The sequence below is a fragment of the Paramormyrops kingsleyae genome, chromosome 1, assembly GCF_048594095.1.
Source record: "Paramormyrops kingsleyae isolate MSU_618 chromosome 1, PKINGS_0.4, whole genome shotgun sequence".
In the NCBI taxonomy this organism is placed as follows: Eukaryota; Metazoa; Chordata; class Actinopteri; order Osteoglossiformes; family Mormyridae; genus Paramormyrops; species Paramormyrops kingsleyae.
In genome coordinates this window covers 52,218,371-52,223,646 of record NC_132797.1, presented here as the reverse complement: position 1 = coordinate 52,223,646, position 5,276 = coordinate 52,218,371, and the positions used below count along the sequence as shown (strand labels likewise).

At 46.9% G+C, this 5,276-nt stretch overlaps 1 long non-coding RNA gene across 1 annotated transcript; it reads right to left on the bottom strand.

Annotated features, from left to right (window-relative positions):
• Positions 1 to 299: 299 nt before the first annotated feature.
• Positions 300 to 4,689, bottom strand: LOC111841795 (uncharacterized). The gene is made up of 2 exons (XR_002837766.2): positions 1,394 to 4,689; positions 300 to 559 (listed from the first exon to the last, which is right to left on the bottom strand). It is a non-coding gene; the product is annotated as an uncharacterized lncRNA (long non-coding RNA).
• Between the last annotated feature and the right edge of the window lie 587 nt (positions 4,690 to 5,276).

Here is a 5,276-nt window from a genome sequence, read left to right as displayed (position 1 = left end):
TGCAAAATCAACAATCAAATTTTGCATTTTGCATACTTAAAGAACATATTACGTTTTACAAGAGGAAGTAATCCAGAAAATGTGTTTTCACAATCCTGCTAATTTAAACTGCGGCATCCATAGTACAGTAGCTGGTATTTGGAATGATCGCTACTGGATTATATTAAGATTATTTACACATGGTAACTAAATTAAATTGAGCAAACAGTGATGAGTTTTACAGGTAAACTGTAAAATAACTTAAACTGATAAGTTAAACTGTGGCTGAACCAAAAGTAAAGAAACAGATAGGCCTAAAATCAGTTTTATGCAATATTTATTTAAGGAAAATCACACACTGACATCACAATTAAATAAAAAATCAGTTTACATTTATTTTACAAATTAAAAAACCCTCTTAGTCCACCAATTCCAGTCTCCCCTGTTTGGAAGGGCCACTCTCCTGCTCTTCCTCTTGTCTGCGTCTCTTCTTCCGCCTTTTAAATCACATGCATTGTAGAGGAATGAGGTAATGCTTCCTTTCACCTCTCTTTCGTTTTTGAATTTTGCCACACAGCACCTGGAAAAAAGGTGAGGAATAATCTAATTAAATTTGTGCATTCCATTTGGCAGTAAGTGATATTTTATCTGTTTATCTGTTTATCTAGATATATCAGTCAATCTCAGAGTGCAACTTTAAAATCACCAACCTAAAAATACAATAATATCTGCATTTCTATTGTACTGGGAGCAGCAGAGCATAAAAAAAATTAAAACTGAAAAAAACTAATGTTAAATATATTACCACTTCTCAATTTATTCCAAACTTTGCCAGACTGCCAATAAATTTACCGCGATGTACGTAAATTTGAACCCTCCTTCCTCTTCCTCAGTCCCCCCTTAATTTACGTCCATGCTTCTACGCATCTCTATAGTGTTTCTTTGCAAACAGGTTTCGGCTTTTAAAACACCCCTCCCCCAGGCCCGTTAAGGTGAAGGACGAGAGACGCTAAAGCAAGGCGCCGGGAAAATGCTTGATACATGCAACATGTCCATCATATGCATTTAAAAAGGACGTTCTGAAATAATTATCAAAAAGGAACTAGATTACATTGGCAAATAACATTTGTTCTCTCGCTGAATTGAGTTCTAATTTAATAATCATCATTTTACATGATGTTACGAAAAATGGTTACAAATGTTTTTAACTGATCTGACTACAATATTGTACTTTATACTTTAACATCTATCACAGTATAGATTAGACGGCGTTTTAATACATATATATACACACAAACACACACAATGGCGGTCATATACATTAAACAATGTTGTAAATTTAAAATAAAGCGCATGCTCACAAAGCATTTGAGTTGGAAACTCAAATCAAACAATCAACTGTAAAATTACTTACCTAAAACGTACCGGGAAAGTTTTCAACTTCTGTGGAATTTTCCGGGTGGACGTCCGGTGAAATAACCGTTGGAATGTATTGCGCATGCGCAGTACAGCTCTAGTCCGCAATGCCTTTTCGAAAGGTGCCTTTTTTCTGTTTTTTCTACGCCAATGACTGATTGTTTGATGAATCTGTATGTATGTGGTCTTCAAGTATGTTATTTTTGAAAATGTATTCACTCCTATTTTGTTATGATGTTTATCAAAAAAAAAAGATTTAAGATTAGATGTAATTATCAGCTAAAACACAGATCTTATCAAAAGCTGTAGCCTATATTAAAATGCGCTCTGGGGGGGGAGCAGTCACAATGACGTGTGAATGTGTCATCTCTGCTTGGCCACAATGAAAAGAGATATGTTTGAAGGGGCTAATTAGGGAGAGGTTGTTTTCCTAACCTAAGAACACTGAACCAACGGTCAAGCATGGTGGTGGTAGTATCATGCTGTTTTGCTGACAGTACTGTACATCAGTACATTGCACAAAGAGGATGGAATAATGAAGCAGCACTAGATAGTGAGGGAATAATTAATAAAATAAAGGGAATGATTCTATAAGGCTGTAACTAATCAAAACGAGAACTGACAAGGCAAGGCTACCTAATCAGAACAGATAGGGGGGGCGACAGAGAATATCAGCGGCCCCTACTTATCTTTTAGCCTTCCAGAAGGACAATTACGAGCCGGCTAGAATCACACATGTGGTTGTCACGTAGACGGAAGGTACTGAGAAAGGGGGGGGAGATGCCCAAAGGGCTTTAAAAGGGATACAGCTGATACATATGGCAGAGCCTTCCTCCTGTACATGCTGAATGTATGTCAGACGGCTGCTCGCGGATTGCAATCTGTCAGACAATAAACCGGTGATTTGCAACTTCTCCCCGTGTCAGCTGTGAATCTCTTCTCATCCACGGACCCGGTGGAGACAGCGTGCTCCAACAATTTGGGGGCTCGCCCGGGTTCCCCAGGAGATTCGCAAGATTCGGCTAAGGGTTGACGCGGCCTACTTGGACACAGAGAACTGCGAGGCGCCGACTAGAAGAGGTGAGCAGAGCCTGTTACATCAAAATCTGCACATTGGATATGTCAAATTGAGCAGTATGAAGTGTCCAGGGGCCCGTCGATAAATTAAGACGGAGGAGAGGTTGCACGCACTGTGTTTATACAGTATATTGTGTTGTCTATGTATTGTGTATGCATTGTGTCCAGGTATCGTGCGCAAAGAAATAGAACCTTAAGGAGCGGAGGGTACGGGACCCACGCAGGGAAATAGAATTTTAAGGAGCGGAGGGTACGGGACCCCCGCAGGGAAATAGAATTTTAGGGAGCAGAGGGTACGGGACCCCTGCATTGTCCTTGGTGTGGCAACCCCACTATTTGCTGACGAGCGGTAGAAAAGCTGGGTGGGAGACCCGGGGAATTCAGGACCCCCGAACTCAAGATTGGGAGGAGGGAATAAGGTCCCCCTCTCTAACAAAAAAAAAAAACAAAAAAAAAAAAAGAAAGGGTGAATCAAAGCACCAGCTTGGGTGCAGTTGTACTGGTTTGTGTGTGAGCAGGGTTGTGGGTTCTTCCTGTTCAGGGTGCTCGCCGCTCGCTCTGTGTTGGTTGAACTTGCCCTGCCCGTGGCTCTGCTGTCACTGCTTGCGGTCTTACAGTTTGTCAGAACCGAAGGGGAGTTCTCAGCAATTGGACGCCCAAAAGCGTGCCAGCCCGGCCGCACCCGCTGACTCAGTACGAGCAGGGCCGACAGGTACCTCGGGCGTTCATTACAACTGCCGAGCAGGACCTCGCCTAGGGTGAGTTCTAAGAACACCCTTAGCTTGGACTCTCGGGAGGGTGGGTGACGCCTGAAGGCTATTTTGCCGGCCTTGGTCGAGTCAGAACACCGGTAGTGCGGTCGATAAGCTGACTCCCACCTGGGTTGTCTCAGTTGTGCATACAGAACACCCCCTTCCAAGTTGACATTGCTGGAGATCGGGGGGGTTTCGGCTGGGAGCTGACCTGTTTGACTGGGATTGGGCTTGTGGGGCATGCCTTGTTCAGGGGGGACACAACAGTAAGCTGCTCTGAATATAGTCTTATTATTTTAGAAGTTGTTGATTTATGTATTGATGGTGTTTGTGGATCGGGTGGCGGCCAAGGGAGGCCCTGGCGGTCCGATCCCCGGCTGACAAAACTGGCTTTCGGGACATGGAATGTCACCTCTCTGGTGGGGAAGGAGCCTGAGCTTGTGCGTGAGGTTGAGAGGTATCGACTAGATATAGTCGGGCTCACCTCAACGCATAGCTTGGGTTCTGGAACCAATCTCCTGGAGAGGGGCTGGACGCTCTTTTACTCTGGAGTTGCGGCGGGTGAGCGACGCCGGGCTGGTGGCCCCACAGCTCGGTGCATTAACACCGGAGTTCACGTTACGTTACGGAGTGAACGAGAGGGCTGTTTCCCTGCGCCTTCGGGTCGGGGATAGGTCTCTGACTGTCATCTGCGCTTATGCGCCGAATGTCAGTTCGGAGTACCCGGCCTTCTTGGATTCCCTTAGCGGTATGCTATTTGGCGTGCCGCGGGGGATTCCATCGTTTTGCTGGGGGACTTCAACGCTCACGTGGGCAATGACAGTGTGACCTGGAAGGGGGTGATTGGGAGGAACGGCCTCCCTGATCTGAATCCGAGTGGTGTTCTGTTATTGGACTTCTGTGCAATGCATGGTTTGTCCATAACGAACACCATGTTCGAGCATAAGGGTGTCCATAAGTGGACATGGTACGAACATGACCGGGGCTACAGGTCGATGATCGATTTTATAATCGTATCAACTGAACTGCGGCCCTCCGTCTTGGACACTCGGGTAAAGAGAGGGGCAGAGCTGTCAACTGATCACCACCTGGTGATGAGTTGGCTCAGGTGGCGGGGGAGGAAGCCGGTCAGACCTGGTAGGCCCAAGCGCATAGTGAGGGTCTGCTGGGAACGTCTGGCAGAGGCTCCTGTTCGCTGGAGCTTTAACTCGTGCCTCCGGCAGAATCCGACTGCATGCCGGGGGAGGTAGGGGACATTGAATCTGAATGGACACTGTTCCGGACCTCCATTGTGGAAGCGGCCGTACGGAGCTGTGGCTGCAGGGTGGTCGGTGCCTGTCGTGGCGGTAACCCCCGTACCCGATGGTGGACACCAGAGGTGAGGGGGGCTGTGAAGCTGAAGAAGGAGGCTTACCGGGAATTATTAGCCCGGGGGTCTCCGGAGGCAGCTGAAGGGTACCGGCAGGCCAGGTGGAACGCGGCTCGGGCGGTCGCAGAAGCAAAAACCCGGGCGTGGGAGGAGTTCGGTGAGGCCATGGAAAGTGACTTTCGGTCGGCCTCAAAAAGGTTCTGGTAAACCATACGGAGTATCAGGAGGGGGAAGCAGCTCCTGGTTCCTACTATTTATAGTGGGGGGGGGGGGGCTGTTGACCTCACCTGGGGACATCATCAACATGATGCCTCGCCATCCTTCCCTGCGGCTGTGCCTCTATTAATCTGACATCGTGCATCAAGCACCACGTGCCTGCACCGGTCGGCCGCTGCATTGAAACATATATTTCAACCCCTGTATTAGCTTAGTCATTTCATCTTGTTTGTTTGACTCATCTGCCGGCCCCTGGAGGATGGGCTCCCCCTTTGGGTCTGGTTCCTCCCAAGGTTTCTTCCTCTTAGGGAGTTTTTCCTTGCCACCGTTGCCTTTGGCTTACTCAATGGGGGGTCGTTACGAGGCAGAAATGTAAAGCGCATTGAGACAATGTAATGTTGTGATAATGCGCTATATGAATAAAATTGAATTGAAAAAATTGAATTGAATCATCCGGAGGTGGAAGG